This window comes from Larus michahellis, chromosome 4, assembly GCF_964199755.1.
Source record: "Larus michahellis chromosome 4, bLarMic1.1, whole genome shotgun sequence".
In the NCBI taxonomy this organism is placed as follows: Eukaryota; Metazoa; Chordata; class Aves; order Charadriiformes; family Laridae; genus Larus; species Larus michahellis.
In genome coordinates, this window is record NC_133899.1 from 77,431,547 (window position 1) to 77,451,091 (window position 19,545).

The 19,545-nt window shown below is 43.1% G+C and overlaps 1 protein-coding gene across 5 annotated transcripts in view; it reads right to left on the bottom strand.

Annotated features, from left to right (window-relative positions):
* OSBPL5 (oxysterol binding protein like 5) overlaps window positions 1-19,545 on the bottom strand; it is a 183,192-nt gene that overhangs the window by 80,160 nt on the left and 83,487 nt on the right. Inside the window, exon 1 of one of the 5 annotated variants that reach the window (XM_074585746.1) lies at window positions 1,499-1,590. The exons of the other annotated variants lie outside the window; for them this stretch is intronic. The gene's annotated coding sequence lies outside the window, so the exon portion shown is untranslated. Of the gene's footprint in view, window positions 1-1,498; window positions 1,591-19,545 lie in introns of those variants that run through there. 5 annotated transcript variants of the gene reach the window in all.

Below are 19,545 nucleotides of genomic sequence, written 5' to 3' on the forward strand. Positions count from 1 at the left end.
GTAGATGGCCACAGATACGAATGCCAAGTATTTCACAGCCACCAGGCACTCACTTTGCACTGGCACAAGTGGCTTTTCAGGACCCAGATTTTCAATGTTGCTAGAACACCTCTGTATTTCCCTGCCAGCTCAAAGGCACTTCCAAGTAAACATTACTGGAATATGCATCTCTGCCACAGCCCTCTTACATGCCAATATGCTGCAAATAAAAATAAAGGTCAGCAACCAGTATGAAAGTGAATAAAGTTTTACGTACTTAATTTAAAAATAAAACAGAGCCATGACTCACATGACTCACAGCCATGACTTTATAGCCAACACACTGACCACTTCTTAGTTTCTTAATTGTGAATACATAACAACAGTAACACTAAGTCTTTCCACTGTACCTCCAGTCACAAACACAAAATTATAAATACACGGCATATTAAACACTGGCTTGTCAAGGAGTTATTGAGGCAGTCTGCAGACCAAGACTTGTTCTATGCATAATTTTGTACCAGTTCACCCATGTTAAATTACAAGTACTATTTGCTGGTTTATTTTTGCCAATACAACAAAAGTGTGGATGTAGTCAGAGCCAAATAAAAGTGCTCTATACTGGAACAGCTTGTTCTCCTTTCCCACAGGGGAACAAGCTACACTGGTATAAGCATGTTCATACTGGCATACCTGAATTTGCACTAGGGGAGGGTTAGATCAATGTTACAGAATGGTAGTTAAAAGTAGTGCAACTTATTTACATAGGCAAAACCTAATTTTGTAGAGGATTTGCTCCTGATCTTGAAATTGCTACTAAAACTCCTAATTCTACAAGCAATCTAGACACAGAACAGACTTGGGCTGATCAGGATTTTAGCTGAATAAAATATACCACAAATCAATACAGACCGCTGAATAACAATAACAACAACAACATAAGGAAGAGCCACACTTGGCACACTTTCATGTGGGCTCTCACTAATAAAGCCTGTCTAGGGAACTCCATCCCTTTAGGTAGGTGAGAAGTTACCCAAGCTGTTCAGCAGCAAAGGGCAGTAAAATGGCCAACTTCGTTATATCAGACCAAACTCCTGAAAATTTCAACTGATGAAGGAAATCACAGGATGCCACTGCCACAGCCGCTTCTAGCAGAATTCAAGCCTCAAGGGAGCTGAATGCCTGTGTTTCTGAGCAGACAGGCAGAAATGCAAATAGGGTGTTCAGGTACTTCTAAATCCATTATAGACAATTCCTGTCAGTCAACAGTTACCAAAGCATAAGGCTACAAATGTTCAAAGAACCCACTACATTTGCATGAGACTGTGTCCAGCCTCAGAGGCAGGGGGACAGAAACACAGAAAGAAGGGGAGACCAAAAGGAGGAGAATGAGAGATGAGGGGAGAAGAGGAGGGCAGGTAAAAAAGGGAGAGACTGAATGAAATAAAGCTTTAAAGAGCTATAGGAAAGTAGGAAGGCTGGGATCAGTCTTGGGGAAGGAGGAGGAAAGGACACTCACCACAGTGCTCGCTGTCTCAGATGCCAATCACTCTCCTCTCCCATGCGACACCTGCATTCCGAGCTGCCGTCCCTACCCCAGATCCTCGCTGCCTGCTACGGGAACAAAGGCTTTCTGGTCCCCTCCTGGATGCTACACTCCTCCAAGCTGCAGATCAGCACAAGACCCAGAGAAGACACCCGCACACAAAGCCTGTGCTCCAGGGGCACATGGCAATGAAACACACCTCCCACATGCTGCCAGCACGCTGTCTACGATCCCAGCTCTCGCTCGGAAAATCAGAGCGACTCTCTAACCACAGTGACTGCGGAAGAAAATCCTGAAAAGAAGTGCAGTGTGATTCAACCCAGCAATATGTCCAAAGAAAGCCTGAAACAATAGCAGTGATGGGTGTGATCTGCCACTGTTTGTCAGGGGAAGTTCAAACTGCAATGCCCATCAACAATAATTTAATTGTCAGCACTGTTAACAGTTTCATTCCTGATCAAAGCAGATGTGCAGCACTAAGAAAATTAGAGCCAGTTGCAGCCACTTATCAAAGTGCACAAGCAATATTTAATCTGCAACTCTGTGACAGACTCTATTCCTGTCACACACAATCTCTCGCTAAAAAGAGATTCACTAAATCTTTGGCTTCTTGTGCCAAGTGGCTTCTTGGCACACAGAATCACTGTACAATCAGAAAAAAAAACCAAACAGTTGACTCTCTTCTGTAATTAATCTGTACGGAATACAGTAAATCCTTGCAACAGTGGGCTGCTGGTGGTGGAAATCACCCACTGATTCTGCACAGGGCTCAGATACACCCAAGTTTGACAAAGATTTCTTGGCTGATGCAGCTGAGCATAGTAGAAGCATCATTCCCTAAGCTGCACAGAACCTAAACCTGCCATGCGGAGGCAGGTTTGCCAAGCACAGGCGCAGACGCTAGGCACGCTAGCACAGTATTACAACTTCAGCTTTAAAAATAGTCCCATAGATGTTGCTAGCTACAGTATCCCGTAGCGATTGTACACATATTTTAGTAGGCAAGCATGCTTAATTACAGCCCTGCTTCTTCCTGCATCATTCTGCATCTGGAAAATATCCAAATGCTTTTCCTTCGTGGGTTTTCCCGATATTGCTAAATTAAGCGATAAGCACAAAACACACACCTCAGCCAAAGCTTGCTCCCAAGGCTATTTGTCTTGCTGCTGTTCTCTGCAGCATGGGCTCTTCCCTTGCCCTCACGTGCTCTCAGAGTGAAGGAAGAGTTTTGCAAATAACATTGATATGTGCTGGTGTCACCAGCTGCAGTGTTTCAGCCTGTGTCTTTTTGTATACAGTTTTACAATGACTTCTCTGGGTTTGTGTCAGATCAGACTCCTCCAAGACATCTGGCATGATGTGACTGAAAACAATATAAACTAAAAAGGTTTGGAAGAACTCCCACTTGTTGCACTGATTTCTCATGAATAACTGATATTCAAAATGATGGAAAATTAAGATGACGGTGATAATAGTAACAATAAGAAGCCAGCATTTCCAAGATATTTTACACCTTACACAGTACTGGGCAAGCAAGGATTAAAAATGTATGCATAAACACCACCTTCTACACTTGACAGTACATAGTTTGCTGAAGCCACAGCGTCTTGCTGAGACACGAAGATCTTTTATTAGATCAGAAATTTCAGCTATCGGAGACACTGTCGCTGCAGGAAACTGTTGAAATTGTCCTGGGAGGCAATGCTCATGTGCCAGCCAGCACGAACACCGCCGGGATCCTAACACCACCGCCTGGAGAGGAAGTGATACACCCTGTCAGGGCCCCGTGAAAGGAGCGATGCTGAGGCCAGGGGTCCGCATCCCCTCTCCCACAAGGGTCTGGGAGAACCAGGGCGCCCAGAGACACTGCCTATGTGTCCTGGGGTAACCAAGCAGGGAGGGAACTACGCGGGGTGCACATTGTGCACAGAAATGAGTCCAGCCTCATATAAGTGGGCAGAAAAATCCTGCAGTAAATTCTGTCAGTATGTGACACAAAGAGTGGAAAATAATTTTTTTTTTATTGCATGTACCAGAGTTGATTTGGGCAGGGGGCACAGTAAATCCACCCAGTGGGTTTGGGGTCTGGGAGCTAGTGTTCAGACAAGAGTTTTTCTCTCGCTTTCTGACAGTTATTAAGGGAAGCCTCTGTGGTTGAGTGTTACAAGCCGAAAGAAAAAACTGGGATGAATGTGAAGGGAAAAAGTCACAAGCAACTGGCACTGCAAGGGGTCTGAGGTCTCCATCGAGGGGATGCAGGCAGACTCCTGGCTGGGACCAACACCCTGAGGCCATGCTAGCTGTGAAGGCACAGGGGCTTTTCGAGGGCACAAGAGACAAGGAGCTGCCAGAAACAGTTCTGTCCAGGAAAAAGATTTCATGGTCTGTGTGTGTCCCTTCCAGCCCTATGTTTCCTTTGGTTCGTAATTCCCCCATTTTCATTGCCCAGTGCTGCAAAGTTAAGTCAGTCTTTCAGCACTTGCTGAGGCTGTTTGGCATTTGCAGCAACGCCAGCAAATCCAAGTGTCGCAGACGGTCGCCTCCGAGAGAGGGTGGGGAATTTTTGAATGGGTAGATGCAGAGGCAGCTCTAAGCATCCCCTTCTCTGTATTGAACCACCAAATGTCACAGCAACCTGGAGGCTCCCCACAAATAGTTTTGGAGTGTGGTTTGCCCTTCGCAGCTATGAGAGTCGCTAGCTCCATGTAGGATGTGAAACTCTGGAGAGGGGAACTGCTGATGAATTGTGAGCAATGGCACATCTACCTCTGCCACCTCAGCCACACCAAGAGGAAATTCTCAAATTTCTTCCCAGAAGGAAGGCATTATACCGCCCTTCCAAGGTGTCCTGCCTCTTTCTTACACAGCCTAGTTCAGCATTAACACCATAACAAAACTCATTTCTGCAAACTGGTATGTGGTTGCTTTCTTGGTAGCTCGTACCGCTCAGCTGGAGTTGGGTCAGTGGTGACTTGCTTGGGGCCAGTGCAGACAGGATCAGTCTTAACCTTCTTCGTCTTAAAGAGACTTGCTTGAAAGTTGTTTTCCATGTGCCTGGTAATCACATTCCCACTGTTTCTTTCTTTGTTTGTGCTCCATTTTTGCCAAGCAACAGTTTCCTTCCTGTACTTGGAAAAGCATGTCTGGGTCCCCGAGCTTAAACCAGGTGATTGTCTTTACAAGTTTGGCTGGACTCTTTGTCTTCCTAAAAAGCAGGCAAAATATCTTGATCATCAAAAAAACCACAACCAAACCCCAGTCAAATAACCACTACTAAATGCTGTTTGTTAGAAGAAGGGCATGTGCAGCTTTACGCCGCTAAATTAAGAATGTAAAACCAGATCTTAGAGCAGACTCCCACACCTAAAATCCCTATAAATTCTGTTGCTTGCAACAAATCATTGGCCTGATCAATTTAGAACTAGAAAAAAACTGAGCTGGGGCCTGAATTATGCAAGGAAGTTCAGCTCCCACACAGCAGCTCATGGTCCAGTAGTGAAGCTGCCTTCGAAGACATTACAAATCGGGAAGAGCTTGTTAACTGGTGTAGGAAAATCTCAGCACGGTCCCGCCTCAAAGTCTACATTGGCCCTTTTCCTCTGGGCATGACTTACTCAGCCAAAGACAATGCCAGAGTAACGTAAAACACAGCTTCTTCCTATGACTGAAGTAGCAAAGGCCCAAAGGCATCTCCCTTTGTGTCTTCTGATTTCCTGGAAAAAAAGGCACACCTTTTTCCTTCAAATTCCTCTGAATTATGGAGCAGAGCAGCCCTTAACCCTCTTCTGACCAGGCAGTGGGACGCAGGCATTACTGGGGGAGACTCCCTACTTCCCCGCTCAGCCCTCCAGCCCCAGGAGCCTTTGGCCATCCCAATGCCATCCCAGGGTAGAGATGCCATGAGGTCTTCTCCAGCGGCTCTGGCAAGGAGAGCACAAATGAGCCTACCGGGCCTTCTCCTGATTGTACAGTTTCCATGGTGTATTTGTAGCTCTAGAAAAACCAAACCAAAGCAAACAAACAAACCAGAAACAACTTATTTTTCTTTTTCATTTTAGACCCAGAATCCTTTCGAAATATCATTGAGGTGAAAGAGGTTTGGGTTTTGCATTTTCTTGTGGTCATAGAGTGCAAACACACTCGTATTGACACAAAAGAATCATGCTGGGCTGTACAGTGCTGCTTTTTCATTAAGCAATATGAAGAGGAGACAGAGGAAGAATTGCTTTCTGGTGTACACTTGGCCATGCTTTCTCACTGCTTCCAGCTTCCAACTGCACATTTTGGAATGACATAGGCTAGCTCTTGGTTTCTAGTAAGGAGCAGACTAAACCATTTCATATCCAGAATTTTGATAAAGAAAAAACTTTTCATTCTAAATTCCTGTTCTCAATTATTCTTACAATATCTTTCATGCTGCACCTTCTTATGCTATTTTCAAACTAAAGCTATTTTTTTTAAACAAATATAATGAATTAATCTTTTTTCTTAAACTGCTTCCAAGATGCTCTGTAAACGGGGTCAAGTCTTAACCAGCTCCTCCCAAAAAAGAAAAGAAACTACCATTTCAGTTTTCCAGAAAATACATCTTTTACTGCTATGGTTTAAGACAATTCTACAGGTTGTGCTAGTGGCTTTATCAATACAGCGGCCAAACGAGTCTCCTGCTATTTCCCCAATTCCATACACTTATCTCAAGCCTCTCCTATATTTAAAGTGTCTACCACAGTTTTTATTTGACATTCAGATACAGCAAGACAACTACAGGTATAAAAAAGAGGTCATAGAAATGAAATAAAGTTCAGATAAGAACTTCAGCAGTAATGGCACTTAACAAAAAAAGTATAATTTATCCCAATTCTCTCTTTTAGTCCTATTTCTCTCAGTTGTGTGTGATAACAGCCTGCTTCTGTGGCTTCACTGAAGTCACTCCTGATTTACACCGGTGACAAGGAAATGGGCGTGCAGACATGGCAGCACAGCACCACGCTGCCAGGTGCTCCCAGCTGCCCCAAGCCCCGGCTGGGAGAAGGAGCTCCTCCAGGAAGGGTCTGCACTCTCGCACAGAAACCCTCACAGCTTCACTTTTGAGGAAGCCCTGGGTCAGAGGGAGCCAGCTGGAGATATGCCAAGCCTCCTTTCTTATGCTAACAGTCCTACATGCTAAAGAGCATCTTTTGCCTCAATATCACCCTTTTTCTGGCTGCAAATTAATAGGGCCACAGGAAGTGGGTTATTGACAGTACTGAGGCATGCTTGCTGCTTTATGCAAAGTACAGCTTTGATGGGGTGCTGCTTTTCACCAGCAATGCTGCTGCTGTCATCAAGTTAGCTCATGTAAAGAAAGTAACCTTTCTAAATCACAGCGCTCTTGTTCCTGAGGCATAATAGAATTAGCAACAGCACCGATCCCATAACCAGGTCTGAAAAGGTGACTGCGGGCTTTTCTGTGAATGCAGTCCCCTGAAAGAATACAAATTCAGAACTTGGCTGATTTGTAGTATTAATGTCTATTATACAATGCAGGAGTTTCCCTGTCACCACCACTACCAATGCATGTGACGCTTTGCTATGTCGCTACAGAGCTGACTTTGAGAAGAGTCGAATCTTCCTGCCTTCGCAGGGGCTCCACTGTACCTAAGCAGTAAAATAGTGTAGTAACAAGGTAGAAAAGTGAGAAAATGCAAGGCGTTATGCACTAGCAGCAATGAAAGGATCAGATTAGAGAGGTACCATCTTGGAGATTCACAGACAGATACTTGAAGATACTTTTTTTTACAAAAAGGGAGAATGAAAGAATTACAGCCAGTGTTTCTTGCAGTTCAAATAAACCAGGACCCCAGAAGTCAGCCATGCAAGGAGAGATAGCCAGAAAAGCATCTGAAAATAAAAGCTATTAGAAAATAATAGGGAAGCCTCAAATGGCAGCAATGTGGGAGAACTAAGAACAGCAAGAATATGTTCACCAGCCATGCCTCTAGGCAAATTACTCTTCCCAGGATGTTTCTGGCTAACAGGCTAATCTTGGAAATACCTTTTTTACATTCTCTGTGCCTTCTTCTGGGAACACAGCTACGAGAAATAAGCCTGCTAGAATGTACGGGTAAGTTTGGGCCTTTGAGCCCTAGTTTAGGAGGAAATGGAAACCTTCTTCCAAATATGTGATTAGGTCCCGTGATCCAGGAAGGAGCAAGAAGATAGCTGATGTGTGTTTATAAATCTTGCCACATCTGATGGCTGCTTCCAAACTCTCCATTAACAACTTGGTGAGTGTCCAGTAACAGGAGGTTTTCCAGGGCCAGGACACTGAGGAAATACCGCTCTGTGAAACATGTGCTATTGTAACAATATTCCCAAATAACACGATACTCTCAAGAAAGGATTTGTGCTTGCCACCCAGTTAGCCTGAATCACTGCCATGCTGCCAATAAATGACAGTGCTTTGGTTTTGGAGGGTTGTTTTATTTCCGTCAGTTTAATAAACAAAAGCTGCAAGGAGAAGTCTTTCTCGAAGGCAGACTACAAAACTACGGGAAGAAGAAAAGAATAGGAGGGAATTTGTCTTTCAAAAGTAAAAGACACCACAGAACTATAAACCAAAATGCAGTTTCATGCCCGCAAAAACCGGCAAAGCTCTTCAGCCAAGCTGGAAGGTACCAAGAGCCCAGTGATGGATCCTGCAAGACTCACACGTACAGAGACCTCTGCAGCACCCATCCCGGTCTCCAGGAATTACAGCAGCAGGGTTAATTCACAGTGAGCAGGACTGTGCTGTCAGAGCCCTACAAAGATCAGCCCCACATCAGGGGCAAACGGGAAATGTAGATGGGCAAAAGTCCAGCTACTGCCAGCAGGAAAGAGACAAGGAGGACTGGCAGCCCCAAGAGCTGCCGGCTTGAGAACCAGAGTAAAATGGCCATGGCTGGGCGAGTTCAGTGAACCACGGGCAAATGGGTCACTAAACGAGGTGCTCATTCTGTTGAAAATCAGGGCAGAGCCTACTGGAACCCATTTCAGAACCCACTGCTCCCCAGGGCAGAGTGAAGGCAGGACAAGGGTGCTGCCCACCCACCCAAGTGGCCTCCTTTGCTCCCGGCAGCTATAGAGCACTAAAGGAGGTTTAGACTGAAAAACTCCATATGGTGAAACATGTGTGGGCCGCTACAGGGCAAAGTAAGCTTTCTAAACATGCTGAGCTATCATTATTATGTGCAATCCTGAATTGTTTGTTGTAACTTTAGTTACTGAAACAGGTAGGAAAAAGATCACCCCTTAGTTTTACACATACTGTGAGAAAAAGCCAGCAAAAGGGACGAAGAAATTGTTTTTCCTTGTTGCCTATTATGCAGGAGCTGAACTCTGACTGACTTCTGCAATTAAGAAGGGAGAATGAAAAAGTGCTGTTTATTAAATTGTGACCTTGCCTTCTCAGCAGTGTCAGCCTGCTTCCATGAAACAGTACATCTCCCAGCCTTTGGAACGGTTTTGTTCCAATCTGATCACTCATTTGCAAAAATCATAACCGCATCCACAGCTTTGGTCCATTTTCAGATTCACACAGTGCTTGGTGCCAACGCATTTTGTTCTAAGTACTTCTTTATAGTAGCATACCACAGAGGACTTCTGATAAGAAACGGGGCCACTGAGGATGAAACTGCACAAAAAAAGGCTCTTCTTGGTAAGATTTATTCAAATTTAACAAATTCCAGCAAAAGACAAATGTATCCCAACCTTCAGAAGCTCAGCTTTCAAATGTTCAGATGCTTGTAGCTTTGTATCAGAGAACTTGGGAGACTGAAGTGATTTTGATGCCTCCTAACATGACTTGGATACTACTTTACACAATAAAAACCACATACTTCATACTACATCAATAACTTGTTCAACGGTCAGTTTTTTCAGCCCAGACAGTGCTGACTAGTTGAATGTATTGGGCACACAAATTAAACTGCCCATTAGGCTTAATTTGCATCAACTGTAACTGCTTAAAGATGTATTTATTATCCAGAGCTACATAAAGATACAGTGTTTCACTAAACTAGGAAGGAAGGAACACCCATAAAAAAATAAACAACCTTATTTCTTCCAACACTCTTGCTTTCATTATGGCCTTTTACACAGACAAACATTGTGGATTGTATCTTAAAATGAATGTGACTGTATCTGAGATGACTGATGTGTCGGCTTCTTTTGAATCCAGCTATAAGCAACCAGAGTCAGAAACAAACTGTTCTGCTCCCTGTTCATGAACTTTTTTGCTTTAATGCTTTCAGATCTACAAGGTTGTGCTTTTAAAACAGCTCCCAGAAAGAAAAAGATGTTATAGGAATGGTAAGAAAGCCAACAGCAGAGCCAGATGCAGTGAGAAACAACAGAGAGTCAAAAACCTCAGTAAAGGTCACTTTAAATACCATTATCTCAGCTGGTAAAGAACATACCAGACATGTGGAGCCAGATCCACAGCTGGTGAACTGACTTTGATGCAAGTGAGGCTATTTACACAATGTCTTTTTCTGTTTAGCAGATAGCATAATCTGTTGGAGAGGACAACCATGAGGCTCCAGGCTGTCTTTGAAGAGCTAACACACCATTTCATGCTACAGATAGTTGGGTATCATGTGTTTCATTGGCTTCAGGTTTTAAACTGTGCTCTTAAAATGTTAAGCAGAGCAGCTGCACAGCAAGGAGGGAATGACTCGCAACCCGAGAGAACCGCCAGTCCCTGCACTCCAGCCAGGAGAGTGCTGTACGTGCCAGAGATTCAGGAGTATGACATGTGGCAGCTAATGCTGACAGGGTGAAGACAGTTGGGCTTGAACCCTGTGATTTAAAAAAACAGCCTTTCCTTCGAAAAGGTGGATGCCCAAAGGCAAGACCTCCATCCAGCCCCAAGTCTGCTCTCTGCATTGAAGGGCATGTTTCTAAATCTAAAGCAAGAATGCTCAGAAGTGTTTCTGACAGAACATGTCATGTTTAAAATGGCAACGTAACGTGTTTGCCAAAGGAATTTTTCTCTGAAACCACTCCTCTTATAGTCTCATCTGTCAAGAAAATCCTTTTCTGTAGCTGTGCCATCAGTGACCCGGAGATTTCCTGGTGCCAAGTCCCCAGACTTGTCCTATCGGTGGCCCAGTGGCAGCATGTGCAAGACGGGGCGATCAGCTCAAGAGGACAGGGAACCAGGACTGACACTTACATCTGAGCCAGGCTTGGCTTCTGGAGTATTTTTTTCTTGTATTAAACAGACTGAATCCACCAGTGATTTCAAAAACAGATTGTAAGCTCTGATCCCATAGCTGGAACAAGGCAGTGGAGGAAGGGCAACACAAATGCCCTTTCTCTGCAGCTCCCTGCATTGATCAGCAGGTGACAACAAGAAGTGGAAGACAAGACCTGTGCAGTCCTCATGCCTCCTGCTCCTGGTCTGGCATTTTATGGCTTTTCCAAGCGGAATGAGTTCACGGACTGCTACTAATCAGCTTAGGGCCTAACAACAGGAGAAACAGTGCAAGCAAAGTGCTTCCCTATGGGGACAGGCAAGAAGGGGGCTATACCTGGGACCTGCTGGTGGAAATCGATCAAGAAATAAAACAAGCCAAGTGTATATTTAATCCCTTGAAATCTGGCTTCAATTCTTGAGTTCACAGCTGGTGAACCCCAGGTCAGGATTTCCAGGGATGTTAAATGGGCCTGGGATAGCTAAGCATGGCCTTGAAGTCCCACATCCACGTTACAAGCTCGGGACTAGAGCACGACCATCACTGCTTTGCAGGACCACGGCACTGAGGCAGTGCTTGGGGAAAGCCAAACCTGCAAATGCACCAGTGAACAGGGCTGAAACGCGTTCAGTGCTGTCTGCGCTCAATCAACCCAGATCTGCAGGCAGGACCAGTTGGGCTCACACCGTCACACTCCTCATGGTCGAGGCCTTTGTCTCCCACGTCAGCACACTGGGCAACAGCTGACACAGCACAACAGAGGTGTTACAATGTGGATGAAGCTGGACATGCATATGTACACACACCTCAATACATATCTATGCATACACACATGTATGGATTCAATACCATATTCATATTGTCACAGAAAGGCAGCAAAATCAACCCACAATATTACACTGCAGTGATGACATCTTAACTGATTGCTGTTTCAAGACACTGTCACTGGCATAGATTTATATCCCTGTGCCTGCCCATGCAATTAGCCTATCTTTGTGCCAAGTGATATTAATGGACAATGAATGGAAAATTTATATTAAAAAAACCCAAACATTCACAGGAAAAAAAGGTTATCTATGTAGATACATTACCTATAACAAAAGAGAAAGCTGAAGACTGAGAATGTTTAGTGCTAGAGTTTCATGCATAAAAAGGATCAGAATATTCCAATATTGCCTCTTGACTCTTCCATATCAAAATTTTCTGCTTATAAACAGAAAAGATCCTTGCAATTTAATGAGGAAGATAATAGTGCAGATTAGTTTATGGTGTGCTGAGAGGCATAGTTAAGCTTACAAACAAGCATTAGAAGTACCTTTGAAGTGATAAAATCAAACCAGGAAAAAAAAAAATAAAATCAATCAAGACTGTGAAAATTTATCCTTCACCAGAGTTTAATGTGAATTGGTAGATTCCTCCAGGAAACTAAAACAGGAAATTCCCCTATCATGCACTTCTCTAGATCGACAAGCACTACTGAGACATGAAGGAACTGCAGGCACCTTCTGATGGCCTGCAAGACGCTCTGCATCCAGGCTGGACCCAGTCACGATCACTGCAAAGGAAGTGAAGCAAAAGTGAACACGTGGTTTCCCACACCTTTCTAGAGGGCCACTACAATGAAGCTACTTGGCGTGACTGAGGATTTGACCACAAACTGTTGACTGCTCCATATTGTACTGCACAGGCTATAAGTGAAATATTTTTGCATTCATTTCACAGGCATTACATTACAAAAATTAAATATATCAGAACTGTGAAAAGCACTAGGTGTTCATTCTCCCTAAAGGGAACAATAGCTAAATTTCTGCTCGTTCAAAGGGTAGGTTGCTGTTAATACTGTGTTCTCTGTCTGAGACCACTTCCAGTCACTCAGCTGGCAAAAGCTCCTCTTTGATCCTGAGTCAAGCGAGCTACAGCAAGGCACTGAAGAGCAGTATCTGGTCTTAAATGAAATGACTGCTAGTGAGAAAAGGGCTTCCCTCTTCTTCCCTCAACTCACCTCACAGTCCTTACATGACATTCACACAAAACAGAGCTCTGGCTTCAGAAAAACACATCATCTTGGCATCTCACCAGTTCTGTGCACTGAGTTGACTTTTATTAAAACAGAAGAAAATTTCCTTGATCAGACAACTCAGCTTAATCAAACACTGCAGGAGGTAAAAGATCCAGGCATCTTCATCAAAGCAAATAAAACAATAATTATAAATGGAGCTTCTTCCAAAGAGTGGCGCATCAGGTATCAGAGAGCCAGATTGGCAGGTGCCATTTTTTTAATCCTTCATTGAATGCAAGGTAGGTACAGCCTTTCTGCAAAAGCAGAAAAAAGTGTCAGGATGAATATGCCAATATTTTCACAAACCATCAGGGCTCCATTGAAACCACAGTGCACCATCAAATCCACACAGGTTTCTTTTCCAGGACAGCCTTTGGCCATGCACATAAGTTAAAAGCAGAGCTGTGGTTCCTAAGCCGCCACAACTGGACACTGCTCCATTGAAATCACAATCCATTTACAGAAGGCAGTCCTTTTTACAAATATTCCCTGAATAAATGAGGTGATCCCATTGGAAACATTCTAGCACAAGAGAAATTATCTCTGATAATCTCCCACACAACGAATAATGCTGTACTCCACAAATAGCCTAACTGATCTGAACGGATGGTGATATGGTGAGTAAGGTACTACTCACAGTGAGCAAAGGTGATAAAAAAAAATCTATTTCTTTCCAGTTATCACAGAGAAGTGGCCTTCTACTATTGCATACATGAGACTAACGGCATGTAGGGAATTGACTCATGTTTTAGGTGTGTCTTATCTTTTGAAAGACACTTACACCAAACCCAGGAAGAGGTGGATTTTTACCTTGTGGATTCAGTGTCTTTAGATATGGAGAGAATGCAATTCCTGTGTCTTCTGCTACACAATTTAGATGACAGATATATACACACACAGGTAGGTTGAACACAAGACAGCCTGCCACAAGTGTTTGCTGACAAACATGGCAAGTCAGTAAGTTTCAAATACCAAAAACGGGCATCGGGCATGGTAAGGACTCGGGTAATAATCCTGCACTCCTTACACCAAACAACAGCCCAGGTCCTGCCCTAAGTGGCCATTTACCTGTTCCCCTACATAGTGCCCTAAAGTGGTCCCAGAGCAGAACAATTATCCTGTGTAAATGCTCACAACACCTTTTACAGGACATCGAGGTGATTAGCACCATTGCTTTGCAGAAAAGTAACCCACTTTGCACATTTGGTCCTAAACGTTTCTATTACTAACCTATTACCATGCAGTACAAAAGTAAGGATTTGAATGAAATGAACTCCTGCAACACTCCCCAAATTTCTTGCCAGCATGATAGTACTGATGTTTCCAGAAATAACGTGAAGTCAAAAACAAAACCAAACACTTTAAGTTTCTAATACAAGGAAAAAAAAATCTCTCTCTCTTCTGCTTCTCTCACAGCATCATTCTGAGCACTTCAGCTTTGTTTGCTCCAGAACATTTTAAGGGTAACCACATTTGGGAAGGGTCAGCTGGTGTACTCAGCTGAATATCCAGATGACCACACACGTGCAGCACCTTGCCATACAGACCCGATGGTCTTGTAGACGTAACACAGGATTGGAAGTTAAAACTAAAAAACCCAAACCCACACTTCCTGCATTTCTGTTTTCTAGTCTATGTTTAACTGCACAAACATGTAGGGCAGGGACTTTCACTCCTTCTGTTGGGCAATGCACGAACGCATTGTGTTTCTGATCTCATGAGAAGTCTTGATGTACCGTCAGACTTGTTCACAAGGACTGTTATTCCAAAAATGACAATGCTGTACAGATGTCTTTAATTTGGAAGAACATCTTTTTTGAAGATGTGTTCACCACCTAAATGACCAGCCAGGCAGTGATTCCTTGCAATCATTTTCCAAATGTGGCAGGCTTTCCAAGGAAAGACAAGCTAAGGTGCACCAGCAGCTCAGCTCTTTATTTCCCAGCTTTCTTCCTCCTGCCCAAAACTGTCACATGCCACACAACATTAGGCATTACCAACAACCCTTTTTTCATACTCACTCTACTCCTTGGCAGTAAACCACATCCCCAGCTCTCAGGCTGCTCCTTTCACAAATAAAAGTATAAATCTCAGACTGAAAAGAGAAAAACCCTTAAACTGGAAAAAGAGTGGAAACTATTAACAGGTGGAATAGAGTGGACTCAGGATGCATCTTACACCTGGAGGAACAGCATTAACAAGAAGACTGACAGAAAACAAGCAGCAGCCCAGATCCTGAGTACTGTCATATGTCTCTCTTCATGGGTATAAAGTTTGTAAAATTAATAGATCAATCAAGCTGAAGGCATAACACACTCCAATCTGCAGCTGTAAACTCAATGTCACAGATGCCAGATGTACCACGTTAAACCCCACTCTAATTACCTTTTCCCATTGCTTTCCATCACAACGTATAGAATGGACTCTAACGGGCACGCTGCCTGGAGGGTCGTTCCATGAAAGCATCCAGCTTTTCACAGCTGGAGCATGGCAAGGGGCATGAATCACATCAGCATTTTTCCAAGGGACCACTTAAGCGAAAGTTCTCAATTTGCAGACACTCAGTGAAAGGGAAACAAATAAAACCTTAAATGGGCTAGCAGCAGCTTTGGGAACAGATAACAAGATTAGGAAAAAAAACCCTTTGATCACTTATGGTGTAATTAACCGTAGTATAACATCATACAAGTAAAGAGAGGAAGGTAAGCAAGGGCAGAAGCCCTACAGAAACTCAGTACCTGGAGGCACTGTCATGTCTCTTGCCTATATGAAATGCTGTGTGACTCCACCTTAGGGGGGTTCTGGCAAAGATACAGCACTTCAAGAGGGCATACAGCAATTATTTTATTAAACTTGGACGAGTGTACAAATCTTTTCTTCATTCCTGGTTTTATACTGATGACTAACCTAATTTCTATGACCATTCTTCTTAGTTTCATCTACAGCTATACCTATATCTGAATCTAGCACATTATTTATTTATACGTGTCTCTGTATATATTAAGTTCTATTTTCTCACTTCTCTCCTACAGGAATAAAATTAAATGACAGAAAATAATCCTTTTCAGACTGTGTCCGAGGCAAAGGAGGGAGTCCCCTCAGTCTGTCTTTCAAACTAAAACTCACTCAAGCTAAGAAAAAAAAAAGAAAAAAAAAAAAAAAAAAAAGAAAAGCCTCAAGAGCTTTCCTGCCTACCAGACCTATTCACACCAGTGAAATTACTCAAGTGTGCAAACGTTGCAAAAAAGAGGGGCCTGTCACTGTAAGTTCCCACACACATCTGATTACAAAGCATAAGCCAACAAGTGCGTCTATTTGACAGCTCTCACATACACAGAACCGCACATCCAGGGGCATTTGAATGTGCGAGGGCTGAAATAAGCACAGCTGTGTTCCGACTCTGCTACGTGCCTGTTCCCGTTCAGACCATGCAGGATTCAAACCTCTGCCATCTGGAACAGCATTGCCAATGTGTAAAGAGGAAGAACGTTGCTGCACAGGCAATGCAGCTCTATTTAAAACTCTCGTCTCTAGAACAACTTTCTACAGACAGTGCCAGGTGTCTGTCCTTGCTAAAGGCCACATAAACTTTTACAAGTTTTCTGTATTGCTCAAATTTGCAAACACAAAAATGGGAAAAAGCATCATTTGGTCACTTCAAAAAACCCCAAATGATCAAACACTTATTTTATGATGTTTTCTCCAATTCAAAAATTATTTCTGTGAGCAAGGATGTCAAAAGCTGAAAGAGGAGCTTTTTGGTTCTAATCTCTGCAGCATCACCTTAATGCCGGAGAAAAACCTTTACTGGAATCTGTCATATCTTTGTAAGGAAATGGACTTAATCATGTAAAAGGCCTTTTTGGATTTTTCAACTCTTTTAGCATATGCTCCCAATTATAGCACTGGCATTTTGATAACAGCCAGATATTCAAGCTCTCACTTTCATAAACAAGCATCTTGTCAGCTTGGATCTACACAGAGAAAAAAAAAAAAACACAAAACCAAAACCACACTCTGCACTATGCTATTTTTAAGACAAGCAAATCAGAACCCACCACTTCTTCATGAGGGGAACTCCTCTGATTTCAGAGGACACCATGACTGACCAGAGGGAAACAGCTCTTCCTGTGAAGAACAGGACTATTTTCTGCAATTTTAACAGACTTCGGCAAACATGAATTGTACCTTTAAGATACATTAGGAAAGCTGGCCTTTAAAATGAGTGAGAGAAAAAATATGCAAAAATTAGGCAGAGTAGCAATTTTTCATAAAAAGCTGTTAGATGGGTATTTATTCAAAAATACCCCAAACTAACAGGCATTCCCCAAATCCACCAACAGCTCTGAACATGTAGCAAAGTGAGAGCTTTCAGCCAAAAAGGCTGGCATTTCAGGAAATAAGCTGACGTTCCCCCAGCCTTGCCTCCCATAGAATGATTAAGCTAAACAAACAGTATCTGCATGTTGTCAATGTGAAAAATCACTGCAAAAGGCACTGCTGGTTTATACATGACGGCTGACCCAGAACAGTAACAAGGAAAAGTTTAAGGTTTTGTTTTCAATGTACTGCCTGAGACAGAGGTTCCTGGCAATGATGGAAGATATTAAGAGGAAAAGGGCAGCTGAAATGAAAGTTAATTTACTTCTTCATAATGTGGTTGGGCTTTTTTTTCCCCCTTGCAAGTGTTTATGATTGCTATAAAGCAGAAAAAGCCCTAAAGATTAAATGGTGATACATATCTGAGGACTGTGACTAACACACAGCAATGCCAGTTTGGGCAGGAGCAGCCAAGAAAAGCTTCCTTGGACTTCTCTGGCTTTCAAACCACTTTTCTAGGGCAGAAGCATACAGTGACACCTAACCAAGGAGATCAGTCCAGAACACAAGTTGGCTGACCACTGGGACTAATTTCATAAGTAGGTACCGTGTAGATACTTTGTAAGACAAATGAGATGCCGGGTCTTGAACCCTTTGGTACCTTGAGTCCAGCCTAAGAAGATTTACCAAACAAAGGAAAATATGAGATTGCCTAAAGCCTCCACTGGGACCAGTGCAAGCAATGTTATTTGCTAACAAAAACCCAGTATCAACTGACCTGGTGACTAGGAGTGGTTTTGCTGCCACACAGCTGGGAAAATTAGTCTATGAACTGACAAAGACAAGAGGGAAATCTGCAACACCAGAAGTCAGCAGCAGTATGAGGTACACGTTACACTCTAAAATAGTTGTAGTATGTTCAAAACTCCCAGTATATTTCAAATATAAGTTTCAGTCCAAGATTTCTACATTTCCATCACAGCCACCATTATAAGGATAGTCTCTGGCTATGGAGCTCTCCAGAGGATAACATCAGGTATCTTCAGCAATCTGACACAGCTCTTCAGATGTATTTGGCTGCAAGATGTGATTGTTCCCTCCCTGCTGTCACCTCCATGAGTCTCCTGATTGTATTTTCTGCTCCCTGCCCTGTTAACCTTCTGCTGTCTAGGTTATATCGGGTCCAGTCTATGACATGAAACTCCCTGTGGCAAGAGCTCTGACTGCATCTCTCAGGTACAGACTGTAATTTCTCTGCAGGAGAGTCACCAGTAAAAGTTATGACACCAATTACTGTGCAGTCATACTCACACAAGCGTTAAAAAACCTTGGCTTATGGAAGTCTTGAAAATGCCTGCTACTGCAGATGACTTGCTTTCTGTACTTTCCCATTAGCAACACATGAAAATGATTAAATAGACCCTTTTTGCTGCCCTGCTTGCTTCGTGACTGCAAGCATTTTCTTTCCACTCGATGATGCGGCTTTTTGATTTGGTTTGGATGAAGTGCAAAAGGAAGGAGTCATTCACTCAGAATAGCAGAATATTTGTTTCACATGAGTCATGCTGAACTTCATTTTGGTCCTGCATCATGACCAACTCTCCGCTTGCTAATAGCGATGAACTGGCAGTATTCTGGGATTGCTGTTTTCTACACGTTCATTCAGCATCTCCTGCAAAAGATGCCTAATGCTGAAGCCCATCAGCTTTGCTGCAATAGAAAGGCAACCTCACAGACTCCATTCCCAAGGCACGTAATGAGAAGACAGTCAAACCAGTGATCTCCCCAGAGGTATTAAAATTATATTTGACTATTTTCACTAGCCTGAAATGGTTTGCATCTAATAACGAAGTGTGCATTTTCCTAGCTCCGAGGCAGTGCTCCCAACTCTAACCTTTCCTCCTGCCCCCTCTGACACACAACTCTTTCAAAAACACGCAAATATGAAATAAGCTGATTGAAGTATATTGCATCTCTTCCCTTTTCTCATATATAAACATATAAATACATATACATATCTACACACACACGGAGGCACATGCTAGCACATGCTCAGAAAGGTATTTTGTCCCACAGCATCTGTTTATTTTCAAGGTAACTATGAGTACGCATCCTCAAGACTTATGACTATCAGCTTTAATGAGCCAGACAGTCAGCTCACATCATTTGGAGCAGCTCAAAATGCCTGGCTCCTACAGAACTGCCCTCCATTGGCACATGTTGAACAGTTTTAAGTATCTTATAGAAGCTTACAGTGAGATATGGCAAATAATTTTCAACTGCAGTTTGGTCTGTCTCTTACATCTCCCACTGAATTTCTAATTCCAGAGGAATTAGGCTGAATTCAGTCATCTAAGGACCTGATCTACCACGCATTCCAAGAGTTGACTTACATTCAGATGAGCAGAACTGACAATGAAAAA